The sequence below is a fragment of the Panthera uncia genome, chromosome F2, assembly GCF_023721935.1.
Source record: "Panthera uncia isolate 11264 chromosome F2, Puncia_PCG_1.0, whole genome shotgun sequence".
NCBI lineage: Eukaryota > Metazoa > Chordata > Mammalia > Carnivora > Felidae > Panthera > Panthera uncia.
In genome coordinates, this window is record NC_064812.1 from 36769488 (window position 1) to 36784315 (window position 14828).

General features: G+C 40.3%; 1 protein-coding gene across 1 annotated transcript in view; it reads left to right on the top strand.

Annotated features, from left to right (window-relative positions):
* The first annotated feature begins 3168 nt into the window (after positions 1–3168).
* The window catches only part of RNF19A (ring finger protein 19A, RBR E3 ubiquitin protein ligase), a 57547-nt gene continuing 45887 nt past the window's right edge, over positions 3169–14828 (top strand). The window contains exon 1 of the mRNA XM_049633041.1: positions 3169–3443. The gene's annotated coding sequence lies outside the window, so the exon portion shown is untranslated. The remainder of the gene's footprint in view (positions 3444–14828) is intronic.

The window sequence follows — 14828 nt, forward strand, 5'->3', positions numbered from 1 at the left end:
CTCTCAAATATAAATAAACATTAAAAAAAATTTTTTTTAAAAAGAAAGCACCTATCTTTTGGGACTCTTATGATTATTAAATGGCTGAATACTTATAAACCACTTAGAACAATGCCTGTCAGGTAACATGTATTCAGTAAAAAGCAGCTGTTATTGTAACCCTGTTCTCTTCCTCTCATCCCTGCTTTCACTCCATTCTAAGCAAGTCTTACCAATTCTGCCTCTAAACAAATACTGGAACCATCCTCTTTCGTCTCCACCTTGGTTCAAAGAACTATGATTTCTTTTCTAGATTCTTGAAGTAGCCTCCTAATTGGTCTCCCTGCTTCCAGTCTTGCTCTGCCACAATGTGGTCCCCAGAGCAACCAGAATGATCCTTTTCAGAGGTAAATCAGGTGTCTCTCCACTTGAAAATCTATTGTGTCTAATCATATATCACACCAACCATTTAGAATTCTCCTTATGATGACCTCAAAATGTCTTACATAATTGGCTTCCTCCTGCCTCTTTAACTCCATGTTCTACTCCCTCGTCCTGATTATGCTTCAGTCTCTAGCTGCCTTAAACTTGGCAACTTTGGCTAGGACCTTTGCACCTACTGTTTCCTCTACCTTTCCCACCCCTTAACTTGTTTGCCTCCTCTTGTCTTGTAGAACCCAGCTCAAATGTCAGAGGAGTAGACTTTAGTTGGAGACACCAAACTAAGGTAACAGCCTTCCTGGTTTCTATATGGTACACGGGTAAATTTATTTCCTTTCCTTTATTTCTTTGGTTTTTTTTTTCTTCCTCCCCCCAACTGTGCCACCCCACTCCCCCAGACTATGAGACCAGATACAAGGGCTATCTTTTTCATTGCTATATTGGGACCCCCCCCCCATACTAGGCACTCAATAAATATTTATTGAATTGATTTTGAATGAATTAGAAGACAGTAGGGAAAGAAGGGACAATGCTGCCAAAATTCAAGGCACCTGGGGCCAATTATTATGCCTTTGCAGTAATCTGGTGAATAATGATGAGGCCCTAGCAATAGTTTTCAACCACTAGAATCACCTGGAGAGTTAAAAAAAAAATATATCCTGATGCTTGAGTGCCATCCTCGGAGATACTAACTTAATTGGCAGAGGCAGCCTGGGCATCAGGATTTTTTTTAAAGCTCCTCAGGGGATTCTAATGTGCAAAGTAGAAATCACTGCCCTAAAGGCCGAAGGAGAGTATAGAAGGGAGAGTGCAGGAATGTTTAGCAGGGATGGTTAATTATGAAGTGGAAGTGACTGAAAGGAGGGTGCTTGGTAAGAATCCTCGATTTCTGGGGGCGCCTGGGTGGCTCAGTTGGTTGGGCGTCCGACTTCGGCTCAGGTCATGATCTCACGGTCCGTGAGTTCGAGCCCCGCGTAGGGCTCTGTGCTGACAGCTCAGAGTCTGGAGCCTGTTTCGGATTCTGTGTCTCCCTCTCTCTCTGCCCCTCCCCTGTTCATGCTCTGTCTCTCTCTGTCTCAAAAATAAATAAACGTTAAAAAAAAAAAATTAAAAAAAAAAAAAAGAATCCTCGATTTCTGGCTTGGGCCTGGGTGAATGAGAGACACAAGTTTAGAGGAAAAGAGAAATTCTGTCTTGGACAGGCTGAGTTTGAGGTACCCATGGGGATTCAAGTGGAGATGTTCAATAAATATTTGTTTTTTAATATATCTATGTTGCCTTAGTGAAGAGTAGGAAATCCCTCCAGCTTTCAAGAAGACAAGCAGGAAAAGGCACCTCTGGAAAATATGACAATGTACAGAGTACAAGACCATTTCCACTTTGCACAGCCTCTTTACTCAAAACCTCCTTTCAAGCCATTGCCCTATCTGTTCTTAAATGTTCAACATGTTGATACATTCTCAAGGATTATATTATGTATGAATACTGTTCCATAAATCCATTTAACCTACTATTCTGGTACTACTTGTACAAAGTATCCCATTGATTAAATGGTAGGCAGCCTTCAAGGAGTATAAAACAGCTTTAAAACTTCCAATAAATGAAAATAAACATATTCATCATTACTTCTTTTAAGATTTGTGGTAAAAAAAAAAATACTTGGGCTTAACTGCCTTGCTTGTTTAGTTTTCTAATTGGTAAACATTTACTGGGTTACCAAAGCTACCAAGTACCGTCTGAAACACCATGGCTCCTTGGTTTGTTTCTAATTTAAATTGGACAGACACACTAAAACAAGAATAGATAGGGTGATATATTTTGTTAAGTAACAGATGGCAAATGGACATTCTGTCCAGCATCCACAACATTCCATTTCTCAATATGCCAAGGAATCTTGTAGAGAAATCAACTATGAGGGAATGGACCAGGTCTGCAATGAATGTTTATTCAACTAAAAAGAACTGATATTAAATCATGTGCAGGTTAAAAAATTTAAAGGGGGCATGACTGGCTTAAAGGATAAGAGGGGATGGAACAGATAAAGCTGGATTAAAGTAATTCAGAATGTATCAGTAAGTACTGAAGTATGAATTCTGAATACTTAAGCGACTTTGTGAAATTAAGTGATGGGGGGAAGGGAAGAGGAGGGTGGCAGATATTCTCTGCACCCTCACATTGAGCTAAGCGCTGTTGCTAGCAGCCCCTGCTTAAAACTGTAAGAACGAGTGGGTGGGGGCGCAGCCACAGGAGGGGAAAACATTTCACTCGGGGAGCGGCAGAAACTTGCAGCAACATCCCGGCCTTGCTTTCCCTGGGGTCGCCAATCTAGCAGGTGAACCGTGAGAACACAAAGAAACGAATAATTTACGGCGTGCGAAACACCAAAAAGCCAGGGTCCTCGAGTCCAGCATCCCCCATCACCTAGGGGGCAGATCCGGCCACCCCACCCATTCTCTTAGGAGACACCTGCCCCGCTAAGGGCGAAGTGCTGCGGGCCGAGGGGCAGAAAGGACGGCTGACTGGCCCGCGTAGAGGACAAGCGAGGGGCTGCCCTCCCGGCCACCCGGTCGCGGGTGGGGCGCGCCGAGACCAGCCAGGGCCAACGCGCCGGAGCTAACGACAGCGTCCCAGAGCCGCCCGCGGCGGGCCCGGTGGGCGTGACGCCATGACGCACGGCACGCGGGCAGCGCGCCGGAGCGGAGCGGAGCGGGGCGGGGCTGGGTGGGCCGGGGGCGGGAGGAAGGAGTGGGAGGAGGAGGCGGAGACAGCGGGGGCTGTAGGAGGGGGAGAATGGCAGTTGTGGCGCTGGTTCCCGGGAACAGCCGTCAAGACAGAACTGCGGAGGAGGAGTTCGGGAAAGCGGCCCTCGGGACCCCTCCTCTGCGTTCCCTCCGCCCCAGCTGAGAGGCGTCTCGGCGGGTCTGAGGAAACCTCCGTACTTCCTTCGGCTTCTGCCGCTGCCGCCGGGAGATGGGCCTGTTCACCCGCACTCCGGCGCCCACCGCCGCTCCGAGGAGTTGAAGGTACGGGCGGGCACGGGAAGAGGTTGCGCCCGGGTAAAGGAGGGCAGGGGCGGCTCCCGTTTCCGACCCGAGGCGCTCCGGCACGGCCGCTGCCCTCGCGCCCCTTCCCGGGACGGAAATGGATTCAGAAATCCCACGGGAAAGGCGCCGCCTCTCGGGCTCAGCCCGGGGCCGAGGCCGGGGCCGGTCCTGGACCTGGGGGTCAGGCCTGGGGCTGGTTCCGCGTCCCCCGCCCGGCGCTGGCGCCCCCTCGGCCGCTCGGGCTCCGCCCGAGCTCTGCTCTCCCGGCCCGGCCAGTCTGTGGAGTCGGCGGCCGACCCAGCAGTGTTGTGACGGGCAGAGCGGCGCTCCCCTGCAGCACTTCCCGGGCCCCTGAAGCAGCCGACACCGAGGGCGGCCGCCGCGGGGAGGCAGCGGGGGTGGAGCGCATTCCTGATGGGTGAAATCGGCTCTAAAGGGACGGATTTCCGGGCCTCGCTGTAAATTCGGAGCGGGGACCACAGCCCCCCAACCCCTGCTGCGGGGGCTTTAGGGAAGGGGAGGCGTGCGCCCGTGAAGGTTCATCCGGGGGAACTGCCACCCCCTTCAGAAGCAGAAATGAGACGAAAAATGGTGTCGCCGTGGGCTCAAAAGATACGTTAACAGGGGTTTAATAGGGGTCTTCCAGGCTTGTCTCCGTCACGCGAAACCTTCAGGGAGTTCCTAGCCTTCGCCCAGGAAGAAACGCCACTGGTTTTGATTTCCAGTTTTTCCTGTCATCTGGGTTCCTTCCCCTCTCTCGTTGCTCTTTCCCCCGGTTTCCATTAATGGGAAGAAGAAAAAGAAGTTTAGGGTTCATTAACCCCGCGGCAAGGGCGATAAGTAAAAGAAGGGAGAGAGAGGTGAAAGCTATTATTTATGGGAGGAAGAAGGGTCTTCGTGTTTTTTTTTGTTTTTTTTTTTTCTTCTCTTTGGTCTTTAAAGGTGGAAATACGCGAACAATGCTTTATTCTGGGTAATATTTACTATGCAAAACGTTGCCGAATGTTCTGTTGGGTTTACGTCGGAAAGGACCCAGCCTTTCCGTGCTGCTGCGATTTTCAAACCCAGGTGTTGACTGGAAATGCTAGTTTTAAATATTAGTAAACAGTGGAGGCATCAAGCAGTCTTTCCCCCTGACTGGCTGCCTTAAAATGATCGTGATCTTTTCTTTCAGTCCCACTTCTCTCTTTTTCTTTTTGTGAGAATATGGCTTATTCATTTTTTATTATTTTAACCTAGATTGCCTTGACTCTTGGTTATGGGAAGTATGACGGTATGCCTTGTTTTCATTTTCAGTTTTGCCATTAACCATCTTAATAGGCAGCTCTCCATGTCTGTTTATAATTGAAGCTATTACCATATTTGCCTTTTTATGCGTCCTTAGCACCCAGCTGCCTGAACTGAATTAAAATGTAAATACTTCTCTCTGTGTAGAAAATGGCGATGATCTATTGTTAACTCTTATTTTCAAATGTTCTTTCCTTGCCAGTTGCAATTCCATGGTAAAGATTTGGAATTAAGTCTTGGGGCTTAATCAAATTATGCGACAACAACAAAACCTTTCTTTGTTTAATATTCTCCTTTAAAATGACTGTATACAGTATAACTGAAGTTTAAATTTCATGCCTCCATGGAAACTATTAATGTCACCGCAAGGTGTCTTGCTGAGGGAACAATAATTCTACTTTGGCATCTAATGTTAAAGTATTTTTTTCAGTATCTTTGACTTCCAGGAGGATTCTAGTAAGATTAACTTTTAAAACTGCAGCTTGTTTCAGGAATTGAAACACAACCCAAGTCTTCAGATAGTAGCTACTTAAAATACTGTTGTTTTATTTGGGGAAGGCCTCAGTTGAAGATTAGAGTTTATATAAAGAGCAGTCCCAATTTACTGTCATCTAACCACTGTTTTAATTTCTTTTTAAAATTTTGGTGGTGATTTGCAGAATTTGGGGTGCTTTTCTACTTGACTGAATGGAACCATATTTTTTTCCACCTAATGTATGAAAGATACTGAGATCAGTATCTGTTTTTAAAGATCCTTCATTTTACGGAAAATAAATGCACCTCATAAATTTGAAGTAGGGAAAGTCGTAATTTTTTTGCAGTTTGAGTGTAAGACACCTTGGGGCCACCTCTCTTTAATGGGATCAGATTGAAAGATACTATTCTAATGAGGTTGTTAGAATTAAATATAGTTAATTTGAAGCAAACTTTTTTTACATTTGAAAGAATCTCATATATTATGGAGGGTTCTGATTTTATCTTAACACTTAATTTAGACTTATCACAGAAGTTCTTTGGTTTGTAACCATCTCCCACCCTCCTGCTTTTCTTCTTCCTTTATTTTTTGTTGTTTTTTTTTTTAATCTGGAGGGCACTGAGGACTGAACAATGTAATTTTCTGAATTTATCAAAGGGGAAGAGGAGGACAAATATTTGTGATAACATGTAAAAGTCCCTAAGCTAGTTCTGGGCACAGAGTAAGAGTGAGCTGGGGATAAATTTTGTTACATTTACATCTGAATTGCCTTCTTATACTTATTCTATCTTGAAGTTATAAAGGAAATCTCAGGAATCGTTACTTGTTTTTCTCATGCTACTAACAAGTGACAGTTGATTGTCAAAGGCAGGCTGATTTTGCACTAAACTTCATGCTCTTTTATTGTTTGGGGCCCGTATAAAAGATAGGCCATTTTGGACTGGAGAGCAAACAGAAGTTGAATTTCTAAACTTATATTTGATTGCATTGTATATTTGATGGCATGGTAGCACTAATAGTTAATGATTGAGAGGGCCCATGATCATATATGAAGTATGTTAGCTTAAATTTGGTTTGACTCCTTTTTAGCAAAAGGCTAATCCAGTTACTTAAGGAGAATAGCTACATTTTCCTTAGGCGATTTTTTTTTTTTCCCCAATCGGGAGTAATTATTATTTTTCTTCAGTTTTTTTTTTTTTTTTAATATCATAAAGTAAGTTTTCTGTTTGCTGGCAGCAGATGTGTAACATTGAAACAACTATGTATATAGCCACACCTGCACACAGCTAAAGACCAAGGAATAGTATTCCTTTCCTAAACACATCTGTATTTCAGATGCTGGTAGACTTCAACCAAAAAAGGCAGTGAAATCATTTTGGGTAGTTAAAACTTGGTACTTCATTTTGTTTCTCAATAACTATCATATATTAGTAATACTTTATTAAATTAGGAAAAATTGCCACCTTTTGATAAAGTAGTTTTGTTTGTATTTGCTCTCTTTGTAGCTGTCAAACCTGAACATTTAGTTTATTAGTAACATTTTCCTGAAAGTTGTACCATTAGCCTTAAAATCCTATATATTCTTGACCTATTGATGTTACCTAGTATTTTATTTTAAAAATCATTTGCTAGAGAAATACTACTTGTTAATTTGTTTCAGAAACCCTATTTGGGAGAGTTTTGTTATGTGAAAGCTTCAGTAGAACAAAACTAATGAGTTGTTTCAGCCCTCAAATAAGTTTGTGCATTGAATTATAAAGCAAAATCCTACAGAAATTACCTAGTTTAAGCTGAAAAGAAACTTCAAAACTCAGTCTTGGGTTCAAAAAACTGAAGTTGGCTGCTTGAAATTATGTACACTTACATTTTCAACCTCTTTCCTTCTTTGGAGACCCCTGGAAGTATAAATAACCCTGCTGTAATGTGAATAGCAGGCAGGTTGCCAGTCGAAGAGACAGTCTGAGAGAGGTGAGCCATAAAGAGGGAGCAAACTAGTTAGAGGGAGGGATCAAGAAACCAGGAGAAGCTACTGGTAATGTGATAGTATTAGGCTTCCAGATACATATTATATAGCATAGTAATATAACTATTGTATCACAAAAATAGTCATTAGTGTGAATCTTTGTAATTTCTCAGTTATATATTGACCATTGCTCCCCCCAAATGGTAAAGTATTCTAAAATTAAATTATCTTTATGCATTATCACAAATGAGATAATATATGTAAAATGTGCAGAAGTGTAGGAGATAATTTAAGCTCTTTGATGGCAGGGACCATTCTCTTTCTTCACTGTTAAAGTCTCAGAACGTTGCATAAAGCTTGACAATAATAGATGCTGAGTAAGTATGTACTAACTGAATAAAGTATGTATATTGTAAGGTATCTATGTCATAACTTTCTCTACAGCAGGGCTGTCTAAGAGAAATTTAATGTGAGTCATAAATGTAATTTAAGATTTTCTATTGGCTAAATTAAAGAGAAACAGGTGTATTAATTTTCATAATATATTTTATTTAACTCCGTGTATCCAAAATATTATCATTTCAACATGTATGAATGAGTGCCTTTACATTCTTTTATTCATACTGTCTTTTTTCCAGTATGTGTTCACACTGGGCAGCATAGCTCTAGGGACATTTTTGTATGAAATGTTTGTTCCTTTCCACAGAAATTCTATTAAATTAGATGCCTTACCTATTTAACTATAGACTCCTGGGAAACATCAACCTAAAGACCAATTTGAAAAAATCAAGAGACAGAGTGGGTCTCTTAAATAAATCAAGGAGATACAAAGAGTGAAATGAAAAGGTTACAAACCTGGAACTGTTTTAGTCATGTTCAGGTGCATCTGCTTGAATACCTGTTTGCTTTTATCAGAATGCTGCACCAACTTTATTTGGCTGTGGAACTTAGCCTAGGGACACTAGTGTTCTCATTGCACTTTGCATTTTATAAGTGAGAAAACTCTAGAGCTGTTCAGTATATCATCACTAGCCACATGGGGCTATTTAAGTTTAAATTAGTTAACATTTTAAAAATTTAAAATTTCAGTTCCCCAGTTGCACCACTCCCATTTCAAAAACTTTTTTTTTTTTTTAACGTTTTTATTTATTTTTGAGACAGAGAGAGACAGAGCATGAACGGGGGAGGGTCAGAGAGAGGGAGACACAGAATCTGAAACAGGCTCCAGGCTCTGAGCTGTCAGCACAGAGCCCGATGCGGGGCTCGAACTCACGGACCGCGAGATCATGACCTGAGCCGAAGTCGGCCGCTTAACCGACTGAGCCACCCAGGCGCCCCACCACTCCCATTTCAAATGCTCCATAGCTGTAGGTGGCTACTGGCCACCATATTGGACAGTGCAGGTCTAGAATACTTCCATCATTTCAGAAAGTGCTGTTGGACAATGTGGTAGAGCCAAAAGCTCAGACCACCTTCTATTTTCCCAGACTGAAATTTCATTAATCATCTGGTTTCTGAATGATTACGTTAGTCTTTTTGTTTACAAATCATTTGCTTCCCACAGATAAATTTCAGATTTTTCATGGTATTCAAAGCCTTCCACAGTCTAACCTAAGTCTCTCACCATTCTACTACCAAAAAACCCACACTGCAGCCAATTGATCTATTTGGTAAATATGTTAACAAAATGTGGATAGTTTTCACCTCCATGACTTTTCCTATGCATTTGTCTGTCTGGAATACTCTTTTTCATCTTCTCTGCTTATCTAAGGTCCTTCTCTTCTTTCAAGGCCTGACTCGTATCTTATCTCCACAATCATTGTAGGTCAGTGATTATAAAATTTTTTTCCAAATGAGATATTATTAACAGGTTCCAGGCTAGGATGGGAACATCTCTTTTGAAGGCCACCGTTCAACTTACTACGTGATTCCAGAAATTTTTATTAAGGACATTAGTAAAGTGTATTATGTTTATGCAAAAAGGCAAAGGGTATTCATCCATAATAATAGTTTGTTTTTTTTTTCAGTATATGAAATTTATTGTCAAATTGGTTTCCATACAACACCCAGTGCTCATCCCAAAAGGTGCCCTCCTCAATACCCATCACCCACTCTCCCCTCCCTCCCACCCTAAGTTTTTTTTTTTTTTTTTTAGTTTTGCTAGCTGTAAGGAAGCATCTATTTGATTTAGCTATATTTGTGAATAACTTCTTACTAGGGAACCACTGCCACCCTTGATTTGGACAAAATAGTCATTGTGCTATATATACATAATACATCTTGTGCTGTACATAATATATCTTTTTTGAATGGTTTTATTTTCGCCATTCACACCTATTTATCTGTCCCTACCCCTCTTTCCAAAGGACCTTCCTTATTTCATGATTTTAAGAATGCCTATTTAAGAAATGTTGGTTATTCATATAAACAAAAACTGAAGGATAGATTAGTTCAGGCAGTTTTTATGTAGATCAGAGATTTAAAATCTGGTGCTGCAATGGGCCTAGTCACCTTTCCAGATTCTGTGTATTATAAGAACATCTTATATTGATTTATTAATTGTAACTGATTCCAATGTAGGAGGTAAGAGGACTTCCCATATGCAGTAGTCTCATGGGAACTTCTTTCTTTTGTTTTTATACTTAGACTTGGTATGATAAGTTACTAATAATGAAAAAAAATCTCTTCTGTAACAGTCTTGTCTGAGTGGTTCAAAGTGTTTCAAAGACATACTTTAATATTAATCCAGTGAAATAGATGATAGCACATTTTCCCTTGTTTATAGACAGGATAAGAGAGTGAAGCATAGTCATATTGGGAGAGTTGTGAAACCAAGAGAAGTCTTATATCCTGACTTTCAGTTCAACTTAGTAATTCCAGTTCAGTGTCCTATGTGCTTCTGTATTTGGTCTCAAAAAATACGTTAATCGGTTAGAAAAAGATTATCAGAAAGGCAAAGATTATACTCATTCAACTGGATTTACTAAAGCAGAAGAGTATACTAACATTTGAGAGAATTTGGAGATAACTTATTACTTATTATTTGTTTATTTTTGAGAGAGACAGAGAGGGATCATGAGTGGGTAAAGGGCAGAGAGAGAGAGGGAGACAGAATCCCAAGTAGGCTCCACACTGCCAGCACAGAGCCTGACGCTGGGCCCAAACCCATGCATGAACTACGGGATCATGAGCTGAAATCAAGAGTCAAATGCTTAACCAACTGAGCCACCCAGGTGCCCGAGGATTTGGAGACATTCTTAAAACAAAACCAAAAATTCTTTATCTCACAGTCTAAATTATCCACTTTTCACTCTGGAATATGCTGTATATTAAAACTCTACACATTTGTATGTTAGAATCATAGTCTTTTAGACATTATCTGGTCCAATCACTTCAACTTTCAAATAAGGACATTGAAATTCAAAACAGTGGATAGACTAAGATTTCAGACTAGGTTAGTATTTCCCTTCTGTTGATCTGTAGCAATGAGTATTTTAACCAGTTCAAAATAGTTTGACACCTAGGTATCTTTTTTAAAACCTATTTTAAAACTTTTGAATGTTTCTGGGCACTCTGTCATGCCCAGCATTTTGCATTATGCTTTCCCAGCTATTTCCCTACTGGTGTATTGTTTCCCTTTCTGAACAAAGAGGGTCTGGAATGAGCCAGCCAAAATGTTTTTAATCTTTTTTTTAATTGGAAAAATGGAATGAATAATGCCTTTTCTTTCTGCAGTAGCTTGCTTTTTGTAATGGATTAAGTAATGAGTATTATTTGTAATGAATATTACTAAAACCACAAAGTACCATTCTGTTCTACCTCCCAATCACTAACAGGCTTTAAGAGATAAATGTAGCAGGTGTATGTTTGTGAAGCTGTTTAAGGACTGCTTCTTTGGAGAAGCTTTGGGGTATATGGGAATCATTTACTCTGAACTTTTAGTTTCTTTTTCTGTGAAACTGTAGAAACTATTTTAAGGACAGAGCTCATGGTAGTGTATTTGAGTCTTTCTAAAGAACTTTGCTGGAAACTGATAGTGCCTATGCTAATCATCTGTTTCAGTTACCCCCACTTCACCCATTTATAAGTAGTTGAACTGAAATTATCCCACTTGTAATATTAGAACGATCACTTGAGGTAGGTTTGTAGCTATATAAACTTAAGACTAAAATAATTATTTATATTTACCTTAGAGAATTTAATGTATTATACTGATGTGTTCTAAACTACCAAAAGGCTAACTTTTCTGATGACATTAGAAAAGCCCTTTTGGAGCCAAGAATTTGTTTCATTTTATTTCTAGCCTTAAGTGTTACAATCCTTCCAACAGTTTTATCCAGTATGTGGTTTGTGCCATCCTCTCAGATATTTGTAGTAGTTTGGATAATATTTAAGTGGTTAATATGTGCCATACCCTCTGCTGGATTCTTTGTATATGTTATTTCATTTAATCCTAATAATCTGGTGGGCTGTAGGTATTATTGTTCTTATTTTATAGTTGAAGAAACTGTCTTAGTAATTTAACACAATGTCACACACCTAGCTAATATGTGTCAGAGGCTGAACTTGAACCCAGATGTAGTGACTCCAAAGTTCATGCTTTACTTTCTGGATAAAAAGTTTCTATCATGGGGTGCCTGGGTGGCTTAGTCAGTTAAGCCTCTGACTTTGGCTCAGGTCCTGATCTCCTGGTTCGTGGGTTTTAGCCCTGCATCTGGCTCTGTACTGACAGCTCAGAGCCTGGAGCCTGAGCTCCAATTCTGTCTCTCCCTCTCTCTCTGCCCTCCCCCCACTCACGCTCTGTCTCTCCCTCTCTCAAAAACAAACATTTAAAAAAGTAGTTGTGGGGGTGCCTGGGTGGCTCAGTTGGTTAAGAGTCTGACTTGGGCACAGGTCATGATCTCGTGGTCTATGAGTTTGAACCCCTATCTGTGCTGACAGCTCAGAGCCTGGAGCCTGCTTCAGATTCTTTGTGTGTGTGTGTGTCTTTCTCTGCTCCTCCCCTGCTTGTGCTCTGTCTCTCTCTCTCTCTCTCAAAAATAAATAAACATTAAAGTATATATAAAAAAATAGTTGCTATCATTACCCCACATTTGTATAGAATTTAAAAATCGCTTCCTCATTTTATCTTCTACTTTAAATTTTTTACCTCATTTTATCTTCCCCCCACTAAGGTAGGTAAGATTATTGTGTCTGAAATAGATAACCCCCAAATCTCATGGTGGAGCACAATGAAAGAGTTTATTTCTCATCACACGAAAAACCATGTGGATGACTCAGATATTCAGATTCCTTCCATCTTGTGACTCAGCTGCCCCTATGGCCTGCTTGGAGTCCCCCCCAGAGTTACTAGTGAGACCTCAGAGGATGTTTGAAGGGCTGATTTAGGGACCAGTTCTGGAAGGAGCATACATCATTGAACTCATATTGGTCAGGACTAGACACATGACTGCATCTAGCTACAAATGGAATGGAAAATGTGGTCCTCATATGTGCTCAGGAGGAAAATGAAACAGGTGAGTATATAATATCTCTGCCACAGTTGTGTTTTCCCTGTTGTACAAATGATACAGAGAAGTTGTTACTAAACCAAAGCCACAAAACCACTTGGTAGCAATAAATAGAACCCAGATTTCCTTAGAGCTGCATACAATATGCTCACGTTTCTGAGGAGATATTCAAAAATTGAAAGGCATTTAGACTGTATTTCTAGCATCATTGTTGATTCTTTCTCATTGGACATCAAATATTTTACCTCTTTGTGTCCGTTACGTTTTAAATAGAGATACTGCTATTGACTCTGTGAAGAATGACAAACTTAACATCTTCCAGTGGTAATTGCCATTTTAAGTGAAGATGACATAATAGCATTGAAATCTCTTTATATGCCTATTTATAATCAATTGTCTTTTGGTTTTTTTTAAAAATCTTTTTTTAGTGTTTATTTCTGAGACAGAGCATGAGTGGGGGAGGGGCAGAGAGAGAGGGAGACCCAGAATGGGAAGCAGGCTCCAGGCTCTGAGCTGTCAGCTCAGAACCCCACATGGGGCTTGAACTCACAAACTGTGAGATCATGACCTGAGCCGAAGTCGGTCACTCAACCGACTGAGCCACCCAGGCGCCCCTCAATTGTCTTTTGAATATACAATATTGATTAGCCTTTATTTGTAGAATTTTGTTTCCTAAATGTTTGATAAATTATTCTAGGCCATCTACATACCTCACGTTTATTCTTGCATTGTGAACCTGAGACATTTGTTTTAGGAATGAAAGTTGTTTTTTAACCTTCCCCAAAACTTAACTCTTTTGGAAAGAACTGCAACTTCAAATCTTAATGGAATACAAGTATGTTCTAACTGAGGTAATAATTAGTACAGATACGAATATCATACTAATATAAATTACTGAGAGCGGAAAATTTACAGATACTGAAAATAACTTTTACAGAAATTCCAGCATCCCAGCAGTAGCTGTTAACTTTTGTTATACTTTAGGCTCCTTGGAGAATTTCTTGAGAGCTGTGGCTTATGTCCCTAGAATATACATATATTCATGATTTAGTATACTGTTCTAGAGATTTCATGGATTTCTTTGAAGCCTGTCCATGTATTAGCTGTTATTTTTAAGCATTTTTATCCTCCTCCAAAAATTTGTTGTTGTGCCTATTATATTTTTACCAGATTGTATAAGGAGATGTTTAATAATTGACAGTTTTTATAAAAGAGTGTGTCCTCTTAATATTATTTGGAGAGCAAGACTTACGCTTGGAGCCTGCACTGCTGCTCCAGCTGAATTTGGCAGGTATATTGGGGGATAGATTTATTAGAGGAAAGTAGGGATTTTCCAAATTTAAAGTTGGTAAAATGAATGGCATAACTTAAACACTTTAAACATTTAAATCTTTTGAGTAACAACAAGGTTTATTGTAATAAACTTAAGTGGTTTATATTTGTTTAGGGAAAGGCATATATGAAAATCCAGAAACATTAATGCCTCAAGCTTCTCTTAATGAGATGGTTCTGATTTACAAAAGCTCTATTTACTTTGGGCTGAAATTAGCTTATGTGTGGACACATCATTTCTAGTACATCACTTCTAGTGTGGTCTGATCCAGGGGTGGCTTATGATAATTCTTTTTTTTTTTTTTTTTGGTAGTCAATTGCTACATTAAATTGTACCTAGCTACTCTCTACATAGGAGATAGTGCGGAAACATAGGTTTTCCCCCACTGTTTATTTATCAGTATTGGTTCCTGAAGTTATGCCCTGTGACCTAAATGAATGTTCTGTATACTAGATCATTTGGTCAGATAACCAGTGATTCCTTTTTGTATAACTTAAATTGTCAGCTATTTATGGTATCAGGAAAACCATTGTTACTATGAAAAATAGAGTTGCTGTGAATAGTATATATTGTCTTTTAGAAAGAAAGCTTTAAAATGGATTTTGATAAGTATTTGTTTAGATTATGGGACTCCCAGGGGTGCCTGGGTGGCTCAGTTGGTTAAGTGTCCGCCTTCAGCTCAGGTCAGGATCTCGTGGTCTGTGGGTTTGAGCCCCATGTCGGGCTCTGTGCTGACAGCTCAGAGCTTGAAGCCTGCTTTGGATTCTGTGTCTCACTCCCTCCCCCTCCCCCCCCC